Below are 25,585 nucleotides of genomic sequence, written 5' to 3'. Positions count from 1 at the left end.
CCCTTGTGCCCTTTGGTGAATCCTAACATCATGAATGTGATGGAAGAGTTAGCAAAATCCGAGACCTATGCCACATACCCCTGGTATAAGAAAAGCTGCATACTGTGTAGAAAGAGGGGGATAGATTTTGACGAACTGAGGGGGGGCTTGATGACTAAACAACCGCTGAATATGAAAGCAAGAAGAGATTTTATTTTTATTTTTAAATATATAATAGCATTTTTGCACTTTTACAATCTGTAAACTGCTCCCTCCCCTCCAACCCAACCTGCCCCCTCCACCCAGTTCTCCCCCCAAACCCGAAGGGTTCCGCTGTGTCCTGGCTAGTGAAGTCTTGTCAAGGTATACTTTTCTAGTGCTTCTATGGTGCCATATCTGGGTTCACCATAAATCCAGTAACCTACGATTTTGTGGGCACCATTGTTGCATATATTCACTTTTCAAGTAATCTATCAGCTCTCCCCAGTCATTTTCGAATTTCTCTGCATCTCCTTATATCCGATATGTGATCCACTCCATCGGCACTATGTCCCAGAGTTTATGTAGTCAACTCAAAAATGTGGGTGAATCTTTTTGTTTCCAATTTTTTGCTAAAACCAGCCTGGCTGATATCAGTATCGTCATCATGGCTTGCTTTTTAGGTTTTGGGGTTAAATGTCTCTCCGGACCTAAAAGACCACATATGTTTTCACCCAGGGATAGGACATGCAGTTCTGGCACCATGCTGGATATATGACCCTTAATGTCTTCCCAGAAACTATTTATCTTGGGGCAATCCCACCACACATACCTCCAGTCCCCTAAACACCCCACCCCCACAACCCGCCCAGTATTCCTGAGAGACCGTGTTAAATGTGTTATGTAGTTTACTGGGTGTGTAATGCCATTGTAACATCATGTTGTACCATGCCTCTCGCAGTTGTATGGACCTGATCAGCTTCAGGATATTCCTCCACAAGCCTACCCAGTGCTCCTGTGGGATATCTTGTCCATCGTTCCCTCCCAAGCAGCTTGGTATGGCCAAACCTTAAGGTCTGAGCATTCCTGCAGAATCAAATACAAGTTTGAGGTTAATTGCTTGTCTCCGGAGAGTGTGGTTATATAAGTTTTGAATTTCATCAAATGCCTGGTCGCAGATCAGCGTATCTCCGGCTGCATTAACCAATGCCTCAACTGTATGCATTTGTATCTATCTGTTTCTTTTAAGCCTATATGAGACTTGCATTCATCAAATGTTGAAACCTCTCCCTCCGACACCATTTCTCTGATCTTCAAGCACCCTTGTTTCCACCATTGATTACATTTGCCCTTTCCCACTCCCAGGGACAAGTTGGGATTCCCAAAACATGGGAATGAATGGGCAGGGGCAGGATGACAAGTGACCTCTCTTTATCCATCTATCCCAAATGTCAAACGTTGTTCGAAGAGCCACACTAGGTCTGGCACTCTTGGGCCTATATTTCTCTGGTAGCCATAATAACCTTTTCCTTGCTTTCCGAAAACTATTCTCACACTACTCTCAGCTGGGCCACTTCATAGTATCTACTTAGCTTTGGTACTCCCAATCCACCTCTTTACCTTTGGGTCATCAGTAAATCTAGTACTACCCTAGAGCGTTTATTTTGCCAGATGAACTTGGATATCATTGTGTTGTTTTAAAGAATTTCTGCGGGAATGCGATCAGGAGAGTTTGGAACTTGTATAGCTGGGGAGAGTCACCATTTTGACTGTTATTCAACCCAAACACGATATCCGTAGGGGGGACCATCTAGAGAAATCCTCTTGACCTTTCTTTATTAGATCAGGGTAATTAGCTTTATACAGTGCTACAATTTTGCTGGTTAATTTAACCCCTAAATAAGCAATGCTAGCCCCAGCTGATCAGAAGGGAGAGCAGCTGCGCAAAGCGGTGGCGTAGTTACAGACACCATAACTTAGCAGCGTTAGACAGGAAGCACACATGCCATTGGCACATCGGGACACAAACACACACTCAAGTACATGCAGAACACAAGCATGCAGTTCTATAGTTAGAGGACAGATATATTTACATAGTGTCACTGCTTTTATTATTTTGTCATTAGCTTAACGCAGCAACGCAAAAACCGCAAGAAGAAAGAGATCCTGAATCAAGCTTGCAAGTGCTTATTTGCAAATAACCTTATGGAGCTGCAGGAGCACCTATGGGACCTGACAGAACCATGTGTGACTAACATATGGAGAATATAGAATAGCATGAACATGTAGTAGCCACGCTATGGCTTAGGAAAATTACAGCAGGCCACAAGCCGCTCAGCAAAAGCTGAGCTGAATTCAGGCTGCAACAGAGAGCAAACGTGTGAGACAGGACCCGCTAACAAGGCCACGCGATACGAACGACAATCCATTCCCTGAACGACAGTAACACCAGCTGCAATAAATGCGAATAATTCCTCATAATTCAGAGCTGCAGAAGCTCCAAATCATGGTCTACGAAAACGTGACCCAGCCGACTCAGACAATGAATAGAAACCAGAGGTGGGAAAGAGTCGATCTCACGGCGCCAGACAGAAGCGTGCAACAAGATGTTACAACGTGAGACAAGTGTTGGACGAAATGAACGAGTACTCTCATAGTCGAAGGTGATGCACACAAGTTACAATGCAGACACATAGTTATTCTTATTACCTTGAGAAGGTACACCAAGAGCTGAGAACCATTGAGGATCCCAGGCCTGAGGAGATCAGCCCTAGCCAATCACAGTTCGGACTCCTAGGGGTGGGTAGCAATGGGCAAGAAACAATGGTAAGATTCTCACACTGCAACATTGTTATAGTGACTTGTGGATGAACCAGTCCAGCCACCTGACATAGGAGAGCCATTAGAATAACACATATAGGCAACCCTATAGGTTATTAGACTCCTGACTACCAATCCAGTGGGCCGATAGGTTTTCTGTAGAGGGGTCAAGGTTGTGACATCACTGACGTAATTCTAGATCAAAACTGGCCTGTGAGCCAGGAGACATTGAGCGGTCTTTGGATTTCTTCTATCCTTGTACTGATCCGTGTTGGTTTTGGCTGTAATAAACCACAGTTTGAACTTGCTGTCTGACTGGGTCTACGTTCCTTTTGGGGGAAGGTGTTGGACCTTCCAAGAGTCTGTGAACTCCTAGTAGCCCTCGACCCTACCTGGGAGTTTGCCCACAACACGTGCTACTGTGTCGTATGGAGGTTCTCTAGGCATCTTCCATGACCACACTGGGCTTTGCGGTTTCATTACCCTTACTGAACCCTTACGGGAGCTGGTCAGACAGAGAGCTCGGGTCTACCTATATCTCCATCAAAGACCCAAGTAACCCTCGCATTCCCCAGGTGTAATCTATCCAGGCGAATGGCCGACCGGCATGGGAGAAATAGGTGTAGCCGGCCTCCATCCCTTTTTCAGCTCACAAAAACCCTTTAAGCGCCATTCCTGCAAGCCTATACCGTACTGTGTTAGATGGGCCCTGTCCCCTAGTAGGCCGCTTCTATCTATCCCTGCGTCCCAGGCTAGGTTAAAATCCCCGGTCAGAAGTATCTCTCCTTCCGTGAAACTTTCCAGCTTTCCCAGGACCTTGTATATAAAAGCATCTTGTCCTGTATTGGGAGCGTATATAGTTTCTATTCTCAAGGAGACTTTGGAGGTATAAGTATCTACCGTTCGGGTCAGCTTGAATGTGGAGCACCTTGGCACCCAACGAGTTTCTGAGACCAATCAGGACCCCAGCCGTTTTGTTTTTAGCATTCGCCTGGATGATTTGTGTGAATTGGTGCATGCATAGCCTATAACTGTGTCCCTTCTTAATGTGGGTCTCCTGTAGTAGTACAAGGTCTACTGACCCCCTATTAATTTGTGCACCCAGCCTTTTACATTTTACTGGGGAGTTCAGGCCCTGTATGTTATGTGAAAGAATTTGTAATGGCATTGTCTCTAAAACTGTGTTCTCTTTTGGTCCCTTAGCATCAGATTCACCTGCCGTCTCCATGGAGTCAGACACTGCGTTCCCCTCTTCCCTATCCCCACATCCCCCACATCCCTTCCCCAACCCTCAACAGCAACTCCCTGTTCCCCTCCCTTCCCATATCCAGTCTAGGCTCTGTATCAAAAGATTCATCCCAAGACACTTGGGAACGGGGCCACGTTTTAACCCAGAACAACTAAGGTTACACTAACCTTCTGAGTATTCCAAGTGGACCCCGATTGCTACCCCTGGCCAGCCAGTATAAACCAGCTGGGTTACTCTCATCTACCCCTCTCCCGCATGTATGCATCAAATCCCCCCTTGCTTCACCATATGTTCCTTCCGGTGCCTCTTAAGAGTCTTTTCCCCTGGATCCCAGCGATTATGCTCTTTAACAATCTTCATCCCCTCTCTGTTTCGTAAGAGGGCCTTTTAATTTGTCTCCTCTTCTCCCACCTGCCGTAGACCAGTCCCAAGGTTGTTCCTTTGCCAAGAGGCTCCCCTCTTATTCTCACTGGGGTCCGCCTCCCCCTCCTCCATACCTAGAATTGAGAGGCCTTCGGTGCAAGTAGTGGCCCTCTGTTCCTTCCCATTCCAAGAGAACAGGAAGCCAAAGGAAATGTCCATTTGTATGGGGTTTTCTTATCTATTAGTGCCTCTGTCACTGGACCCATTGCTCATCTTTTCTCTAATGTAGTCGTCGTTAGGTCTTGGGACAGGAGGACTTGTGAGACATTTATTGAGAGGGATGTTTGTCCCCTGGCTGCACAAAGAATTTTTCTTTCTCTTCGTAAGAAGTCAGCACTGCCTCCCTGCCCCTCTCAGACTTGAGCCGGATCTCCTTAAGATCCAGAAGCTTATCAAGACCTTCCTTTTCTCTTCCTCTTCCCCCTCCCCTGCTAATTGTCCCAGTCTGTATCTTGACTGGCTGCCTGGTTCCTTCAAATTCTTACAGGGCATCAGGCCCTACTCCTTCAGTCTACCACTGCACTTGGCTCCTCTGCCCGCCCTGTGCTTGCCATTCTTGGGTCCCCTCGGGCTGCTCTAGCCTGGCTGGACCTGCACCCCCTAGCCCTTCCAGCCCCGTACCTCACACTTACCACGTGGACCCTCCACTGCAGTACAGACCTTCCTTTACCTGCATTCCCCTTGCGCTGTCCACGTTGCCTCACCTGGCACTTGCCTATCTCACGGGCCTTCTGCCCTTTCTGGCAATTCCTGCTTCCCCTGTCCCCTGCACTTGCACTATACGAATGTCACAAGGCGTAGTAGGACCGTTTTTCCCCTCCTCCCCCCCTCTCGTCCTGTTGCTCCTTGAAACACATTGCAAATAGGCGCATTATAAATACCCAATAAATACATAAAATAAATAAAGCATGCCAAGTAACCTTGATGCAATACTGCCTGGTGCCATGTGATGTCGAAAGCTGGAGTAATATTTCTAAGATGCAGAATTCATGGGAGGACACAATCCATTAGAAATCAATGACTGAGTCTTCAAGAAGCACCTACATGCCACCTATGATACATCGATGTGAACTCAACCATCTCTTTGACCCCACAACCCTTTTCAACCCTGTTACATGTTCTATTCTAAACGTGTTAACTATTCCCTGCAATCATACATGGTAACCCCAACCAAAGTACAATGCTTCGATTGCAGCCAATAAATCCACAAAGTAAAATTGAATTCATTGAAATGCTGTAATTTTGTACGTTACTGCATTCAAGAGACATTAATTGTTAGGATTAGGGTGAACTGTGAAATTGCAGCACTTCAGGGGGAACACTGCAAGTCCTTTAGGCCCATAAATGGTCACAGGTTTGTTCAAAACACTCACCACAGACTTCTACGACAATGGTAGTTTTGAGAAAACTCAGGAACCAGGATGTCAGGCAACTGATGGTAGATTGGTCTAGTTGAAGGTTATGCTGAATGGATATTTATATAATGGGCAGCAATGGCACATTTTGCAGTCGTGGAGTGAGCTAATATGGACCTTCAGGATAACTGTCTCTTGCTGTCCAATTTCTCCTGATCTCCCCAGCTAGCTGACACCATTATGTTAAAACGCATGGAGCTAAAATAAATGCACACGCGCTGACAGTACCTTGTGGTTGGCACCGTTCAGAGGTTGTGTGGTCCTGTTACCAAACTATTCTAGTTACAAAATATAAGCTACAAGATAAATATAATACAATTTCATAAACCTTTTGATTTTCTTCCTCAGTCTGAAGAAATGTTTCAGAGTCCAACATTTAGACGTATTTTCATGAGTTCCAGGTTTAATTTATTGGGTACCCTTGACAGATGGGGCCCCAATCAGGAATATTGCCCCATCTATGATATTTTGTAGACTGTGCAAAGGGATAGGGCCCCAAGAAACTGATTGTGTTGGCACTTTTAATGAATGAAGGAAGAAAGGAAGTTTGTGGTGTGCTATGTACATTCAGATAACTCTTTATCGAGAAGATTTTGGAAGAAGCTTTAATGGGACTGAAACTTCACTGACTTTGGGATTAGTGTGCTGCTTAATACAGAAACTCATTTAGTGAAAATGTCTCTTTTCCCAACTTAGATGAAGATCATCCAAGACATAAAGATTAACATCTTTACAAGTACTGAGAAGAGGTGGCCCCAAGGAGCCATGAAGAGTGGCCCATGGAAAGGGAGGAAACATTCTAGTGCTCCGCGGGGGAGTGTTCACCTAAGCAACATAAGAATAGACGAAGGACTCGGTGAAAGAGAGCACAGTACTGGATGCAGGTCAGCCGAGAGGAGAGCAGAACGGGAGACAGTCCCGCCCGGGAAAAGCAAAGAAGATGTGGAGAATGCTCTGAAGAGGCCGAACTTCAGTCATCCACTGGAGACAGGAAGCAGGCAGCGAGAATCCTTTGCACGGTAGTGTGGAGCTGGTCGGAAATGTGGCTGGAGGCTAACAAGCGGTGGCGCAACCTTGGAAAGGTAGACCGTGCGGTCCTGCAACAGCGCCTAGACCGCTGGCCTGAAGGATGGGAACAAGACACAGGGAGCAAGAGCCATGGATACACGGGGTGCCCGTGCAATGCTCTCAAATAAAGCAAGACCACAGGAAAAACCAGCAGATCGTCCCGAAGCCAGTGAACGTAACGGGTGTAGCGCGGGAACCGGTAGAGGTGCAAAGTTGGAAAAGGAATGAAAGTGTCTTGAAAATAACTATACAAGTAATCGCCCTCGTGGCACTACTTGGCAGGAGAGTGAAACAGGTGGGCCTAGCACAAGAGGGATAAAGGCAAAGATTTGGAACACAAGCAATTTAAGGATCTGGGACCCGAACTAGCATTAAGCAAGTATTAGAGGGAGTCACCCTACAGACAGTGGCAGATACAAGACCACTGGCCATGAGGAAGGGTCTGGGACCCTGCCAGCAACCACATTGGGGGAAGAGAAGCCCACTGGCCACCAGGGAAGGGTCTGGGGCCTTTTCGACCACAGCAGTGGGGAAGAAGAAACCACTTGTCATATAAGAGGGGTCTAAGACCCCAAAAGAAAGACACCAAAGATCAGTGGTAGAGAAAAGTCCACTTCTCATAAGAGAAGGATCTGCTATCCTAACAGGATTTGGGACATTGTTGAAAGGAAGTCACAAAGGCAAAGTGTGCATCAACCTGGAAGCACTGAGGAAAAGATGGTATCAAGTAATTCCAGGGAAACGCAATCATTCCCCCTGGCTTTATGACTGAACTGTGCCAATGCAGACCAAGAAAAGGGAGGCAATTCTCTTGGTCATGAAATAGGAGTTGATTTGGAGAAGCCATGGGAAGGGAGGCATTCCCCCTGGCCTTGTGTTGTACTCAGCTGAAACCTAACGGGAGAAGGGAGGCATTCTCCTGGCCCTGCACTAATAGTTAATGTGAAGCAGTCAGGGCAAGGGAGTCATTCCCCCTGGCCTTTTTGTGCATTGTACCAAGACATACCAGGGCAAGGGAGTCATGCCCCTTGTTATTTTTTTTAGAAGTTGTGCAGAACCACACCAGGAGAAAGGAGCCATTCTCCTGGAGAGAACATTGTGTAAAGACTGTTTTAGAAACTTGCAAACCAGTGGAAGGGTGTCATTCCCCCTGGGTATTTTTATTTTGTTAAACGCCATTCAAGGAGCAGGAGAAAGGAGCCACTCTCCTTAAAGAAGGAACTTTATTTTATGTCAGTTTACTCTTTAGTTATATAGTGTGAAGGATAGAACCAGAAATTCTGACAGATGCTTTTAGAATTAGTTTCGAGGCAGGGAAACGCTGCTTAGAAGTTAGGGATACGGAGGACCTTTTCCATTTCCAAAATAAAAGTGTATAACTAAAATCGTGCCACCTTTCTGTAAGTCTCCATCTTCGACACCCTTACAGTATGTGTGTATGATAAATGCTTGTATCAGATGTGTATGTATTTGATGTATTGTGACGGATCCAGGGTATTCACCCCTTCTGCCCAAGGGGGAACCACCCCTTTTGAGGTTATGGGGCTGAATCCGCTTCTCAATACCCTCCTTATGGGTTTTGGCAAGCAGGACCTCACTGGGAGTGACTCCTGTGACAAAACTGGACAATTTGTCCCTTCTCCCCACAGGGGAGCCAACCCATTTGAGGCTAGGGAGGTGAGCCCACTATGCAAGATTCTCCTGTAGGGGTCTGGACAAGTGGGACCTCAATGGTACCTCGGTTTAGGAAGGCCACGGTTGGTGGTCAAGATTGTTTGGTGGCAGCTCCTCGCTTTTGGAAATCTCTCCTACTCTCTCTCAGGTTAACTGAGGACTGCCCACTTTTTAGGAAACTCCTTACAACTTTCCTTTTTTCATCTTAAGTTCCTTTTTGGCTTCTTAGCTTTCCTCCTCTGTTTCCTTTCCTCTGCTTTCAGCGCCAGGATACCCCTGCGCTATAGAAGAAACAATAACATAACATAACTGGGGGGGGGGGGGGACTCCCCTCTTGGGGACAAGGACTCCCATTACAAACTACCTTGTCTGCATATATGAATGTGGAAACATACTTTAATATCTCACTACAACAACTGGATTTCACAAGAATCCTGCTTTACCTTTCTTGGCGGCAGGCAATGCTGCACACAGCCTGAATGCCCTTAACAGTGGAAAAGGAGACAGTTTCAGCCATCCCTATAAGAAAAGTAGGGATTGTAAGAAGAGGGGAACTCCTACGGAGGCAGGCAAACTGCTAGGCAGAGGCAATCCTCCACAGTATTCACATCCTGGAAAGGTGGAGCCACATTGGGGAGCAGAGACAGTGGAAGCAATGAAGAAGATGCTAACAGAAAGCCTGCGGGTCGGCATTCTAGCCGACTGAGAAGCCCAGGTTGGAACAGGAGCAGAGACGGAGAGAACTTCATTCCGTCTGGTGGCGCGACCACAGAGGAGCTGTGGTGGTCTGGAATGCCGGCAACTGACACAGAGCTCGGCACACATCGGACCGTGGTTGAAGAGACACACAGCCACGGGGAAAGCCGACAAGGTTTTGTGAACCTGAGGAAAAAAAAACTTCTGCTATAAGGTACAAACAGTGTAAATAACGACTGGAAAGCATATGAAGGTTACCGGAGCCTGAGAAACAAGAGAATGGAAAAACCAGATGAAAAGGGGATTTCCAGAAATGCAAACAGTGTAGCTAATGACTGGAAAAACTGCAAACTCCATATGAAAGGGGGAGTGAGAGTAAAACAAATACTGTGAAAAAACTCTGGAAAAAATATTCAGGTTACATGAGCATGAGAAACCCAAGAGTAAAACAAACCAATGAAAGGGGGACTGAGAGAAGTATCAACACTGTGAATAACGGCTTGGAAGCTATCTAGTTTATCGAAGCCTGAGAAACCAGAGTGAGCAAATACCCTAAAGAGAAGGGAATAAAAGAGATATAAATAGGGTCATCACGAATTGGGCAAGAACCCTTAAATGCGGTGGTAATGCTATTGCTGCCACATTTAAGGGTCTGCCAAATCATGGGTTTGGCAGTATTTACCCCAGCTCTGGGGGGAAATCCGCCTGTAATTTGCCGATTTTCGGTGCTATTACCGTGTGGTAATACCGCCAACGGTAATCCCGCCGAACATTCCCCATTGGGTCCAATGAGGAATTCCTGAATGAGGGAATGGGGAAGTACCGTTCCGCCAAACCCGTGATCCAGCGCTAATAGCTCCATGGTCCAACGCCAGGGTCGTAATGAGGGCCATAGTCTCAATAAGATTTTCCAACATTTCCATTAGTATTCTGTGTTATGCTAATGGGAATAATGTTGCGTTCATCCCCCATTCTAGGGACTGGAACAGGGGATAACGGCCCGCAAGTTCAAGTAATCGGCCCAAGCTGGGCGAGGGCGGATAACGAGGGCTCCAGACCATTATACCCTGTTACAGCCCCTGCAATGGGGGATGAACGCTATTACCAACCTGGGTTGCCAAAGTGGTAACCCGGGGTGCTAAAATAAAAAAGAATTTTTCTTCCTACACCGGGACACGCAGGGCATCCCTCTGTAAGAAGGAAAATCCTTTTCCAAGATGGCCACCATGGAAAGGGAAGGCAGGGCTCCATACATAGCCCCTCTTCCCTTTACATGGCGGCCTGCAGAAGGCGAAGAGAGAACACTATGCCCATATTACCACAAGCAAATTTATTTCAGTTTCAAATCTATCCCGATTTTTTAAAAAACGTAACCACATAGCCGGTCCCTGGTGGATATGGCCCCTTTATCCCCATTGATCGTCCCTCATGGTCATTGCCAGAAGCCAGATTGTCCAGGTCATGACCTTATGCCATGACCTGGACAATTTGGCCACTGCCCATGGCCACAGGCTATACCTCAGTGACCAAAGGTATATCACAATTTGTTGTACCTACATTATGACCATTTGTCAAAAAATAAAACACGTACACATTTGCAAAACCATGCTTTCAGGTCCTTGCCAACGCTCCTTACATGAATTTGCTGGAAATCCGCCCATGTTTAATTTTTTTCAAAAGTGTCAAAATGTGCATAAATACAATAGTCATATAACTTAGCCCCCACTAGACAAAATTAATTCAGACGTTGCACAAACATTCAAGGTTTGGTCTTTAATCTTTTCGAAAACTTTTGTCTACATTTGTCAAATGGCAAAAGAGTTATAAGCCATCTAAAAATGTTGAGACCCCCTCTAATTTAGCTCCCTCTTGACACAACTCCACCAAACTTTTCAAACACATTTATATCTAGATCTAAAATCGTTTTGCAAACCTTTGTGCACATTCGTCAAATGGCACCACATTTATAAGCCTTTACAATATTTTGGGACCCCCCTTTAATTCTGTTCCCTCTTGGCAAAACAGCAGCACGTTTTCCAAAACCATTCAGAATCAGGTCTAGAATGAAATGCCATCATTTCATGCAGTTTCATTGAGTGGCGCCAAAGTTATAAGCCATCCAAAATCTGCTTTTCACCAACTCTGTAATGCACACATAAGCATAGGTGCTCCCTAACATCTAAGATGTTCGGGGACATCACAGGACTGTCCCGGACTGTTTGCAGACATTGGAGAAGAAACACAGCTGTTTTCTGGCTTTTTATGGCCATATCCCATCCTATCCTCATCACCCCTCAACTCCCCAGAGAATGATTTGAGAACTTTGACAAGTGCAATATTGTGTTTTTTAATATTTGTTTACCGCGGTCTGCGAGTACAACATGGTGGGCATTTCCAAAAATCTGACGCACCTCGCCTTTTGTATTGGCCAATCAGCGGGTGTGTCCGATGTCCGTGGACCTCACGCCGCCCCCTGGGCCAATCGGATGCCCGCCACGGACCAAACAAGAAGTGAGTCTGCGGACCAAAACCAGATATCACTAATTTATTTTGACCCAATTGTTGGTCGCTTTAAAAAAGAAATACTGGACAGATTTACACCAAATTTACAAAAGCACGCTTTCAGCGGGTTGGGCTATAGACATGAGCAAAACATTGTTTCCATTGCATCTATGGGAAAAATCATACATTTTGGGACCCCCCCCTATGACTTTGCCCCCCTTGAACAAACCTCACCAAACTTTGCAGGATCAATCTGATGGGCCGTATAATTTGTAAAGGTTTGTGAGGATTCGTCCAGGGGCGGGGGGCCGAAGTTATAAGCCGCCCAAAAAGTGCTCTATGGGTTGCCCAACTTAACCATAACTACAGGGCAGCTATCGCTATATGCGTGTGTGCATGCATGTGAATGGTATGTAAATATGTATGTATGGGTGTGAGCATGCATGCGTGTCATGTGAATGAGAATGCAGTGTGTGTGAATGTTCTGTGTGTGTGGAAAATGCAGTGAATGTGAGAGAACGTGTATGGGTGAGTGACTGGTGGATGAATGGGTATGAATGTGGTGGTGTGTCAATGTTCTGGGTGGGTGCTCATGTTGAGAATGCAGTATGAGTAAATGTGAAAGAAGTTGTATGGGTGAGTGCGGGTGGGTGAATGGGTATGAATGTGATTATGTATGCGTGTGAGGCCCCGAGAGCACTGGAGCATTGTTGACATTTCCTTAAAGGGACATGGTATGTCTTACTGGCCTTTTTGGGCAAAACCAACTTCATGAGTGTTATTACCCATTATACTGGCATTTTGGTGCAGCCAGATTTGCTGTTTCTTACTGTTGTATGACATTTCTTTACTGGGCACCAATAATAAAGCAAGCATGGCAAGTGGACTTGTCTACATTGGAGCCAATTTGGGCATGTTCTCTTATTGTGACATGGACGTTTTAATGGCAAAGCAAACAGGAGTATGTTCTTACATGGGGACACTGCCATATATTACCAGAGCCAGCTTGCACATGTGTTCTTATAGTATCATTCCTGGCATTATGCACAAAGCAAACATGAGCATGTTCTTATGTGGGAATACTGGCATATACTGGTGCAACCAGCATGGAAATGTATGGCAGAGCCAGTGTGAACATGTTTTTTTTTATTTTGGCGTATATTGTGGGGAATGGCATCATGAAAATAAATTGGGAAATGCTCCTGTGCACTGCTGGTGATTTGCATCTATTGGATTAGTTCATGAGCTACCCTACAAAAACATTGCAAACTGTCTGGATTTTAACCCAATTTTTCACAGAAAGTTTGTTGTATAATGCATAATTTTAACTCATTGAAAACATTTTCTTGGGGGGAGAACCCACTTTTCATTGTTCTGGCTACCTCACTATGGTTGGTCGCTCTTGTATACGTGTGGCAAACATTTATGGCCCCCAATTAAGAAATTCACAGGTCGCCACTGGTTGCTGGTACATTTGGGTGCCAAGGACCAGGCACCACCCCATGTTTCTACACTAGATGATAGATTTACGCTTTGATTAAAAAACATACTTCCATCTTTCACCTAGTGCAGTTGTGTGTGTGCCACTGCATCGGCATGATCATCATGGACATTGTGCATGTGTAGGTATCCAGGCCAGCCCGGAGTGTGGCGTGTCCTATGCTTTGTTGAGCTTGGGAGAGGGGGCTCAGCATGGCCTGCAAAGGGGCCCCCAAAGTTGTGTTATGCCACTTCATCACAGACCTGCGTTTCCAGTGGGCTTTGGCCCTGAGATGTCAAATTCTTGCTTTCTAAGTTCTGGGCTGCCAGTTAGCAGATACCAGTCCCTGGAACTCTGATGGCATCAGGCTTTGGTGCAGAAGTTGTTCAGTAGAATCTACACCAATGTAGCTCTGATGCCCTTGGAGGCCAGAGGAGTGCTTCTCCCCATTGAGAACGTGGGTAGCAGTGTCGGAGACCATACAATTGTCTTGGGCACCAATGCAAAAAAGTGGCCCGCAGTTGCAAATGACAATTCATTCCTTTTGTGACACTGTTTGAATAATAAACAAGGGGGAGTTTTTTTTAAAATAAAGTGTGGTTCAAATTGTGCATTGTAAAGAATATTTATTCAACAACACTGGTCAAAACTACTAGCCGCAGAATGAATTAACTCATCAAACTGGCCCAAATTGATCAGAAAATAGGCACACTTTGACCAAGAAAACAGGCCCACACTAACAGTTTGTGTTTTTGGTTTGGCCCTTTGGCTATTGCCCTATAGGCCAGTCTGAGCCTGGTGGATAGTTAAAACACCTTACCACATCATTTCACAAACCCCACATATCTGTTTTGTACTACAGCTCCCAGAGTGTAACAGTCTCACAATCCCAAAACCTGGGCTCTAATCCCTATAGATTTTCCCTAAAACCCAGATACACACCCTTGTCCCTAATCACTATCAAACTACTGGTCAGTCCAAAAATGCATAATTTTACTGAAAACAAAACCCAGATCCTGAAAAGGATATTGGAAATAGGGAGAAGGGTTGAGAAAATCAGCAGGGAGCATGGGGAACTGACAAGAGCCTTAAGAAACACCTTCTAAGGGTTTTCCTAGAGACTTTGGAAAATGTCATTGACCAACAGCTAGGCACAACCTACCCATAAAAAAAGTTCAAGCGATCCCAGTGTTTGTCACAAGGAGGAAGCAAATATGATTTCACCACTACAATGATACAAGAGGAGCAAGGTAGTGTTGCTAATGTCAGCTAAACAGCAGACTCTATGGCAGGTAAAAGCTGGAGACCACAACACCAAGAAGACACTGAGGAGCAGTATCCCCTATGTAATCTAGGTTGCCCTAAAGACGGCACAAGCTATGAATCAGCGGCAGAACCTCTGGATATATCGCCTCTCCAGATTTGACTTCTTGGACTCCTTAAAGCCAGGGCACCAGAACACCAACGCGGATGCATTGTCCTATGCTTATGAGGAAACGGAAGTGGAAGTCAAATGATGACCTTTTGAACACACTGACAAAGTGATCCTCGCCAATTGTCCACCCATGTTTCAGAATGAAGAATTGCTGAAACGATCCTAATCCCCCACCCCCAAATGCGACAATCATTCCTAAAGGAAGACCCCCACGGAACACTGAAGTGCAACAACTCATTTCATCAAAGAAAGTGATGGATCTCCATGAGAGAAGGACAGTTCACGTTGTTTAAATGGTGTCATGATCTTCCAGGAGCCGAGCAATTTGGAATTAAGAAAACTCTCAAACTAAAAAGGTACCTGTGACTACATTCAAGGATGTGGGGTTTGCGTCTGCTCCAAAACCATACGTCAGAAAACCATGGCAAGTATGCTCTATGGACTTTATCACTGATTTACCCCAGAAAACAGGTGTAAAATCATCCTTACCATTGTTAACTCGTTTATCAAAATTGTTCATTTTGTTGCCCTTCCTTGGGTACTTTCAGCTCCAGTCCTAGCCCGATGTTTTGTACAGAACATGTATTGACTTCATGGGATTCCCAAGACCACTGTTACAGATAGGGGATCAAAGTTCATCTCAGTTGTCTGGAAAGAAGTCAGTAAATACCTAGTGTTCATTCACCTGAGCTATTCTTCTGTATATCATCTGCGAAGCGATGTCCAAAGTGAGAGCAATAGGCCAATATCTTCGTTGTTAAGTCATGGACCAAGAAAAGACATGAACACAACTATTACTACTCGCTGAATTTGCATACAATGATTCCTATGAAACTTCAAAATTCAAGATGCTCCTTTCAATTTATCGCATGGGATACATCCTTGTTCCATTCAAGTCCACACCATGGGGAACAGCTCTGTTGCTGCAGCCAGGGGTGTTGCTAGGTCTGGAAAAGATCTGGGGCTATGCTCATGTCGGGACCCGGGGCTAGCTAGCCTTTTGGTTGTAGCCCCTGAGCTTCTATCCGGGGCTACACCAAAAATAACCAGAGCTATACATGCCCCACACCCTTCAGTCCTCCCCTAGCAATGCCTCTGGATGCAGCAGCTGTTTTGTTTTGACAACAAGCAAGGACTCCAAGCTGCTAAAATCCATCTTGCACACGCTCAGGAGCAAGCATGTAGTTTTGCAAACCACAAAAGGAGACCAGTCTCTTCACATAGGAAAGACTTAGTCTGGTTGTCCACAACTCATATTAAGCTATCCCTTAAGAGGGCGCTAGAGGGCCAACCAAGATGGCGGATCCCTACTGAGCTCTGTGAAGCTCCGAATGAATCCTGTGTAATCGCCTCTCCACTGGCTGGTAATCGACTTGAATAGCACACGAAGAACACTACAGAGAGTCGGCACCTGCGACACGTTCTGCTTTGCTCCTGAAACGACCTCCCCGGTCCAGACAGGGGTAATAGAGGGGGTCCAGAGGAGCGGCGCCAGGGCTGCGTGGCTGCAACCCGACAGCATTGAGCAGCGGCCCCTGAGCACAGGGAGCGGGCTGTGTGGGGGAGATCTGGGCGTCACATCTCTGAGCCGCCCGCTGGTCAGTAGCGGTCGCCGTGAGCAAATGGCCAGCGCCTGCGGATGTGGATGAATCGCCCAGGAGGGGAGCAGACACACCCGCTCGTGAACCGCACAGGCGGGATCGGCATCTCCCACGGAGATGAGGCGGCAGTGCTAGAGGAGCCCGGCCTAAAAACGGGGGAGCGGCCCCCGCCCCTCCGATGCCGCAGGCAGGTGACAACACGAAGACCGCTCCACAGATCAGACGCCGATCAGTACCGTAAGAGCAGCCGCTAGGGAGCGCGGCAGGCAGTGGTCTCCTTGCTCACCCCCTCCCAGCCACAGCTGAGGAAAGCTCACGAGGCCGAGGTCAAGGCGACCCGGACGGGTGCTGTCTGTAGCCGGCCCCAGACGCCCTGAGGCAGACACCAGGCGGGGAAAAGCTCATCAAAACCATATTAAAATGCTGCGAAGATAATAATACTCTCTTCTTGCAATAAGCCGCGGATCCCAACTGGCCCTGAACCTCACGTTTTGTCACGGTCTGGGTGGCCCTGCAACAGACCCGGAGGCAGACCGTGCGCGCTATACAACAGAATGCGCAGAGCCCGACAGACCAAGTGCAGAGCAGTGCCCGAGCCACACCGAACTCTGGGCCCCCCGCAATCCTGAGCAATGACAGTTCACATTACACCAGGTACCAAGAGCCCAGGCCTGACAACAGTCTATAGGTTATAAGTCGGCAAGAACAGCTCCCACAACACTGTGAAGAAAGAAGACCCCCCATCTGCCAGGCAAAATAAAGTAGGACACTGCTCCAGCACTCCGAACATTACCAAACACTGCCCGGCGGTGGTACCAACACCATGGCCCGTGATTCAAGCACCACAAATAATTTGGAGCAGTGCAGCAACACTGGGCATCACAGCACACCACAGTACCCCCAAAGTGACGGTGACAGCACTTGCGTCGTGGTAGGCAGTATAGAAGGCCATTTGAGCGCCACTAGACACTGAAGTGGACAAGTTCAGCCACAAAACACAGCTACAACTAACCAACGCAGTCATACAGTCGGCCACGTCTGGCATCCCTGAACATACCGGGACTCACCAACTCCCATCCGCTCTCACCCTGAGTGCTGCAGGCGGCTACGGCTTGCTCAGTGCCATGCCTTGCAGCAGGGTGATCACCTGAGACCTGACCCACGATCCCCTCAGCCTCTGACATGGGGAACACCGACAAATCACAGCGCAAGCTCAACTTCGAGCACGGACCCTTCTCCAGGACACCTAAACAAAATAGCAGATCAGGCTCACCAATACAAGATGCACATCAAGAAGAAGAATCCTCCCAACCCTTTTATATCAGGGAGATTCTACTCGAATTGAAAACCGGAATAGGCAACCTTGACTGTAAAATCGATACGCTATCCTTCATGGTGGACCGACTACAACACCGTCTTGACAAGCATGAAGACAGACTGGATGAAGTTGAACAAAGAGTCTCCGACCTGGATGATAACTCGACCACACTAACTGCCAGGGTGTTCACACTGGAGGGCCAGATGAAGAGAGTAAGCGCAAACAAGGAGAACCTGGAGGGACGATCTCACAGAAATAACAGGCTGGTTGGAGTTAGGGAGCAACAACTACGAATAAAAATGGAAGACCATGTTGAAAAAATGTGCACCGAACTGTTTGGAATCGAGGCGCTGTCTCAACTGTTCGTGGTGGAAAGAGCTCATAGAATGCCAACCACCAAACCTATTCCGGGAGCAGCCCCACGACCAATCATAGACAAACTGCTTAATTATAAGGACCGGGACACAATACTGCGACTCGCCAGAGAAAGGGGAGACCTCCAGTTCGACAGCGATGCCATTCAAATCTATCCGACTTTTCCCCGGCAGTCCGAGCTCAAAAGAGATCCTTCGCAGGGGTCAAGCGTCGGCTGCAAGATAACCAACTGATATATTCAATGATCTTCCTGGCAAAACTCTGCATTCAACACGATGGGAAAACCCAATTCTTTACTTCACCCGAGGAGGCCAACACCTTCCTCGACAAAATTGGCTGCAGACCCCCCAACAACAATCCACGACCACCGCCGAGGGAGCAAGCTAGAAGGAATCCGCCATGAAGCCACGGCACGACATGGAGCAGTCCGCCTCCATCACTAACATTACCATCAATGGAACACTACTTTAAATTGCGAGAGGAGCCTATTTCCTTGGAAAGCCACTAGCGCCCCAAGCGCAGTCATGTTACTGTTCTTTAGTTTCGGTGAAGGGAATTACCTCGGGCCAGTTGGAGGTTGCCCGAGCATGGGTGGGTTCTTTGCAATCAAAGTCGGAATACACTTCTGGGACCCGGTCCCCCCCCCGCCTCATATACTCTGAATGCCAACAGTCGTGGCTATGCGCTCCACGAATCGAGATGCAACAATGTGCTCCCTGCGTTCTGCCTCAACACCATCACCAACTCCAGCAAACACCAGGACCCAACAGCAACGATACCTTCACACTAACGCAGCAAATTCAAGGTAGCCACTTGGAACATTAGAGGGGGCAACATACCAGCGAAAACCCGCAAGATTCTCAAATACCTTAAGAAACATAAAATTGACGTGGCTCTAATACAAGAAACTCACCTCCTTCCAGAATCGGAACACCGTTGGGCCCATGAGTGGGGGTGTCATAGATACTTCTCCTCTTACTCCTCATATGCCAGAGGGGTAGCTATCCTCATAGATAAAAGAGCCAACTTCAGCTTAATAAAGTTCAAAAAGGACACAGAGGGCAGAGCACTCCTGGTAAGGGAAATCCTAGCAGGAAAGGAGGTGGTTTTTGCGAATTCGTATGGCCCCAATATTGACGGTTCAGACAACTTCAACTGGATTCAATCACACCTCGGAAGATCAGACCGTGCAACAATTATTTGGGGAGCTGATTTAAACACAACACTGAATCCCCAAAATGACAAATCACACAATGTGCACTTAAAACCATCCAAAGCAAGCCTCCAGATTAAGGAAATCTGTCAAGTATATGATTTGATAGACATATGGAGACACTCCAACTAGGAAAACAACAAATACACTTTTCACTCGACAGTCCACAATACTAGCTCAAGTATTGACTACCTCCTGGTGTCCACAGATGGCCCTTTTCCGTGGGGGACAAGCCAGATCCTTCCAAGAACTTTATCCGATCACTCAATGGTGACACTCGAATTTGACCTTCCCAACAGCAAACGGAACGCACCCCACTGGAGATCAAACCAGGTTCACTTTCGGATCTGGTGTTCGCGACTGAACTTCGGCAAGAGATCACCACATTTCTGGAACTCAATCAAAACTCTGTCGACTCAGCTGGCACACTCTGGGAAACGCTAAAATACTACATCAGAGGAGTGTGTATCGCAAAGGAGAATGGGATCCTCAAACTGATTAGACGCAAGCTGACCACCAGCGAAACCCGCCTATAAGGACTCAACTCGAGTGCACGAACTCGAACAATCTCCGTACTCGAGCAGACCTTAAAGAAGAACTCTTGAAGTTCGAAGCCACAGCTGAACGTGAGCTCAAATTCCTTGGTCACAGACATCGGATTAGCCAATACTGTGAGGGTCAGAAACTGGGAGCCCTCCTGGCTCGCTTGATAGCTGCCGACAAGAAGCCCACCTGCGTAGAGAGAGTACATAATGCTCAAGGCCCACTGGTGCACATACAAGAAGAAATTGTCGACACCTTCCATTCCTTCTATCAAAACCTTTATAGCTCCCAGCTCACCACTCACCCTGACACTTTACATAACTATTTAGATGATATAGAACTGGACTGGGTAGAACGAGACCTCTGTGAACCCCTAAACTCACCCATCTCACTAGAAGAGATCCTAGACGCTATAAAAAAGCTCCCCAACACTAAAGCCCCAGGCCCTGATGGCCTCACAGGTGAATTCTATAAAGCCTTTGCAGCCATAGTGGCTCCGCTCCTCCTTCACGTCTATGAGGAAGTACTAGAACGTGGGGTACTGCCACCGACCCTACGTAAGGCAAACATTCTCCTACACAAAGACGGCAAACCCCCGAAGAGTGTGCTTCTTATAGGCCAATCTCACTGATCAACCTCGATAATAAAATACTAGCCAAAATACTAACAGCGAGATTACTGGCCCTTATGGCTGGGTTGGTGCTGGGTGACTAGTCGGGTATCTGTTTGCCAACATACCCATGCTATTACCGCTTTCCTTTTTCAAAATAATCAAGTTTAATCCTAGAGCTTCTATGGAAGGGCAAACCAGCGCGGGTAGCATACACAACACTTATACTGCCGACATCCCAAGGAGGCCTCGCGCTTCCAGATCTAGAACGGTACTACGGGGCAGCCCAAACAAAGTATCTCAGTTACTGGTATGCCACACACTTCATTCGGCCCCATGTACAAGTAGAACGCGCCCTCGCATCTCCCAATCTGTTAAGGGCAGTTATTATCGGTCACCTAGCAGTACCACACAACACAATGAACGTTGTCCTGTCCACATATGTTATTTGGAAGAAAATGGCACGAAAATGTGGCACACAAACCAGGTTCTCCCCCCTGTTGCCAATTAAATTCATACTTGGAGTTCTCCTCACCACAGAAAAAGTTTTTCATCAATGGGTGGACAAATTACACATACAAACCATAGGTGACTTATTCCCTGAAGAGGTGTTCATGACAACCCAGCAAGCCAGGAAGAAAGGGGGTAACGCACCCCTCGACACATTTGTATACTTCAGGCTTTGTCACACCCTGCAAACATTGTTTCCATCATTTACGCAACAAGCGCCCACGTGGCACCTCCTACATGGCGTTATCCAGGCAAAAGGTGAGGGTTGATAGGTCTGCCTAATGTACAAGTCCCTACTAACTGACACAGTGCACACGGATAACTCCACGAAAGCACACTGGGAAAGATCACAGCAGACCACAATACCTGATGATGATTGGTCCTATATCCTTCGACAGACACAAAAAGTGGCACTGAACACACGTTTTAAGCAAATCCATTTCAACTATCTTCACCAAACGTATTACACCCCAGCCAAAAAATGCCGACAGCACCCCGAATCCCAAGCCTCATGTGAGAGATGTGGGGCTCCAGCGGCTGACTTTCTCCACCTTGCCTGGAAGCTGCCCTGCGATAGCCTAATTCTGGACCCAGGTCCTCTAGATAATAGCCACGATCAATGGAGACGACCCATCACCCATTCCAGTGGCAGCCCTTCTCGTACTGACAAACATCTGCCATCAGCGACAAGAAAACTTGCAACTGTCTTACTCTTGCTCACAAGCAGGAGAGTCGCGATGGCGTGGGGACGTGGGCCAGCCCCCACCCTGGACAGCTGGGAAAAAGACATACTATACTGCCAAGACGTGGAATCAGAATTTATTAAAACTCTACACCTACATGCACGGCCTCCCGACATATGGGGTCCTTACGTCACATACTTGCTGTCTATGCCAACTAACTCTAACCCAGAATCACCGGCATAGAGGCGACAAGGCAGGTACGCAACAGACATTGCCAGCTCAAAATAGCAGCATCGCACTATCCTAATTTTAGCGCAAATAAATCCTGCATGAGCACGGAACAATGGGGAGGGGAGGTGGCTAGACCGGGCGGAGAAACCAGAAGGCAAAATTGTATTCTTTTACCCACTGTATGTGGAATTTGTTATTCACACATCCACAACCTTTCCTGTACCGTTGAGTCGTGCAAATGATTACTTGGTCTCTAATTCTTCTCTGGCGATACCCGCTCCAAAACTGTATGAAAGTGCTGTTGATTTTAATGTTTACACATACTCTTCAGCATTCTCTTCAGGTTTCTCAACTCTCGAATAGAAGTTAATCGTGACTATGGTGACGTTTGTTTCAGGAACATAACATAAGTCTAAATGCTTGACCGTCTTCTCATAGCGAGCTAAATATCCTGCATCACCAGTATTTAATGGTGGCAGTTCTCTGTAATTTCATTGGCCTTCTGCGCCTAATGCATGCAGTAATAACGATGGTTTTTTTCTGCGGTTAATCCTTCATGTTCCAAAGAATTGATGTCATTCCTTCAATATTCCTTCCATTCTACCCACAGAATAAAAGGTTGACCAGGCGTGGGTAAGACCTTTACTGGCAGATGGACTGTAAGAGCCTACATTTCTGCTAGTTTTCTCAAACTTGCTGCGAAAACAAAATAATAGTTATCCCCAATTTGATGTTTTTCTTTTATTATTTGTACCCTTTTTCCGCCTCTCTTCTTTTCCCTTAACTTCCCGTTCACAATGTTGTACCATGTAGAGCCACCGCGAAACACAGTGGCTTCCCCACTGCCAAGGATACCTCCTTATCGCCTCTTTACAGTCCTCTCTCTCTTTTAATGTTTTGCGCACGTTACATTACCCTATCCTATAACGTGCAATGCCTCCGCGAGTGCAACGTCTCCTTTTCCTGAAGCCATCACTCACACTCAGAATGCTTTTGTTTACGCCAGTTTCCTTGAATCCTTCTATCTTGTTTTTGTGTTGCAGCAATCCTACCTTCTTCAAAGTCAATGACAGATCCTCGACTTCTACCGTTTCAGAATAGCTGTGAAGCCTTTTTCACTGTGCCTGCACACCCCTGCAGGTACACCTCATCGCCAATCTGTGGTAAACAGAGCAAGAAATCCAGCCAAACTTGAACTAAGATTTCAGTCGGTTTATTTGATTAACATTTCTGAATACCTGTGGCTCACTCCATTCTTTATGTCAGCCTGTTTCAAATTCTCAAGGCTTGCCGGTTTCGGGTTTTACATTCCAAATAAACCTTAGAACGAAGAACCTTTGACACCAGCTAAACACAGCTGTTGATTATGGGAATGGAAAACGATTCTGGGAAATTCCACTTGTACCGTATTCAGGTTGCACTTCACAGAGCGGATGGCAGCCATGGTCCCAGAGTACCTCTGACCTCACTATCTAGGTTCATATGCTGGGTAAATGAATTGCAAAATACACACCATAAGACCATATGCAAGAGAGTTGTGTGTTGTGCCTTTGGCCCCAAGGTCCCATTCCATGAATGAACAGCAGGGGCAGATGCAGCCAGGAAATCATTCACAAAAATGGCCAGCATGGCGTTACTAAGCTCCTCTAATTCAGTAAGGGCAGATGTGACCTGTGGTAATGGTACATGCCTATGATGCTCCTCTAAAACAGAAGTGCTCCACTTGAACTTTGGATTTAGAATTCTGATGCACTCTTTCTGGAACTGGACGATGACCAATGCTTTCAAAAGAAGGACTCACTCCTGGAGTGGAACCAAATCCTTAACCGCTTCTTTTTTTGCCAGCTTCACAACCTGGTGTTACAGAAAAATTATTTCAGTTCAAAGCAACACACCAAAAGGTCTCCATGAACCCAGTTTGCTCAGCACCATAAATACCTTCAAAATATACATCTGGACAGCCTTGGGAGTGCATTGGATAGTAGGACAAAGATGTGTCTGTATCATGAGGGGACCCCAGCTAATGGCACAGATCCATCATTGACATATGTTGTTTGCAGTTCATACAGACAGCCTCATCACGAGTTTGGCGGTAACCCTTAAATGCGGCGGTAACGCTATTACCGCCCCATTTAAGGGTCTGCCAAATCACGGGTTTGGCTGCATTTACCCCCAGCTCTCAGCTGGGGGTAAATGCGCCGGGAATTTGCTGATTTTCGGCACAATTACCGTGTGGTAATACCACAGACGTTAGTTGCGCTGAAAATTCCCCATTGGGCCCAATGGCGAATGGGGAATTCCCGAATGGGCCCAATGGGGAATAGGGAAGTACCGTTCCGCCACACCCGTGATCCGGCGCTAATAGCGACGGTGGGTTTAGCAGTAACGCTATTCGCCCAAGCGGTATCCTGGTGGTAATACTGCTGGGATACCGCCCAACTCGTGATGAGTCCCACTGTCTAAAAATTAAAGCTTTCGGTAGTATTGTGGCCGAAAGGCTAAGAAAACACAGAAGCTTACCAAAAAATATCAGTGACACATTTGTGGAGTGGTACCTGCAGAAAACAGTAATAATTAAGAATGTGGAGCAGGGGGGCGTGGCTTGGTGCCCAGGCTGATGGCTGCCTGATTCTACACCTCCCGCCTGCGACTCCTTTCAACCATCGCCCGCGGCACCTTATTAACTATTTACATTCTTACTATGGAGCAGGACATTGTATTACCCTAGGGGCTTTGAGGGATATTACTCTTTTCTGGGGTTTTTCTGGTGCTTTTGCAGTCATTTTTTGCTTCGTAAATATTACATGACTTTCAGCTGTCAGTGGCCGACGCAGCTGAGGTGAATTTCGGCTTCCTCTTCAGGAAACACTGCTAGCTTTCTAATCAGGCCGCTGGCAAGCGCCACCTGCTGGACAAATAATATTTCACACCATATAAAGCAGAAAGAAAAGGAATAATACGAAAACACAAGCTAACACTGGCTTTACCACAAACAGGACTGTACTGCAGCAGACCCGATACTCATTACTTGAGGAGTGCCCCAGGGATCTTGTGTCTCGCCAACACTCTACAATATCTTCACCAAGCCACTCTTTGACGATCTTGACAATCTGGGTATCACCTATACCAATTACGCAGACGATACCCAGATTCTCCTACCACTTACTGGGGATTATGGGGAAGATCTGGCTTTGATGAACAGAGTCTATAGCATTGTTCAGGCATGGATGGCCAACCATGGCCTATGCTTGAACGATGACAAAACGGAGCTCATCATCCTGGGCACCGCAGCTCGCATCTCCAAACTCAACCCAAATTACTCAGCATTTATCATTGATGGGAACACTATCAAGGTCGCCAGAGAAATAAAAACTCTAGGTTTCTACCTCGACTCAACCCTATCCCTCACCAAACAGGTAAACTCACTGGCCTCATTCACGGCCTATACATGTAAATTAATACGAGCCGGGAAACAATTCCTATCAGATGACAGTTGCCTAATCCTATCCAGAGCCGTTATCCTATCAAAATTAGATTATTGTAATTCCCTCTACATAGGGGCAACTAAACAAACCATCAACAGAATACAAGTGCTCCAAAATAATGCACTTAGAGCAGCCCTAAGTATTCCTAGAAGAGTACACATTTCTGAAATAAGACAGAAACACAAATGGCTCTCTACCCAGGAAAAAAATCAACCTCAAATCTGCCTCCCTCATCCACAAATGCTTAAACAACAAAGCCCCTTGTTACCCAACAGAATGATTTACTAGAAAAAACT

General features: G+C 46.6%; 1 protein-coding gene across 2 annotated transcripts in view; it reads right to left on the bottom strand.

The window, feature by feature from the left end:
• Positions 1 to 25,585, bottom strand: part of ATF2 (activating transcription factor 2) — a 1,079,253-nt gene that overhangs the window by 255,078 nt on the left and 798,590 nt on the right. The gene's annotated exons all lie outside the window — the stretch shown is intronic.

The sequence above is a fragment of the Ambystoma mexicanum genome, chromosome 9, assembly GCF_040938575.1.
Source record: "Ambystoma mexicanum isolate Mex_15411 chromosome 9, UKY_AmexF1_1, whole genome shotgun sequence".
NCBI classification, from domain to species: domain Eukaryota; kingdom Metazoa; phylum Chordata; class Amphibia; order Caudata; family Ambystomatidae; genus Ambystoma; species Ambystoma mexicanum.
Note: the sequence above shows the minus strand (reverse complement) of the source record. Positions and strands in the feature narration are given on the sequence as shown.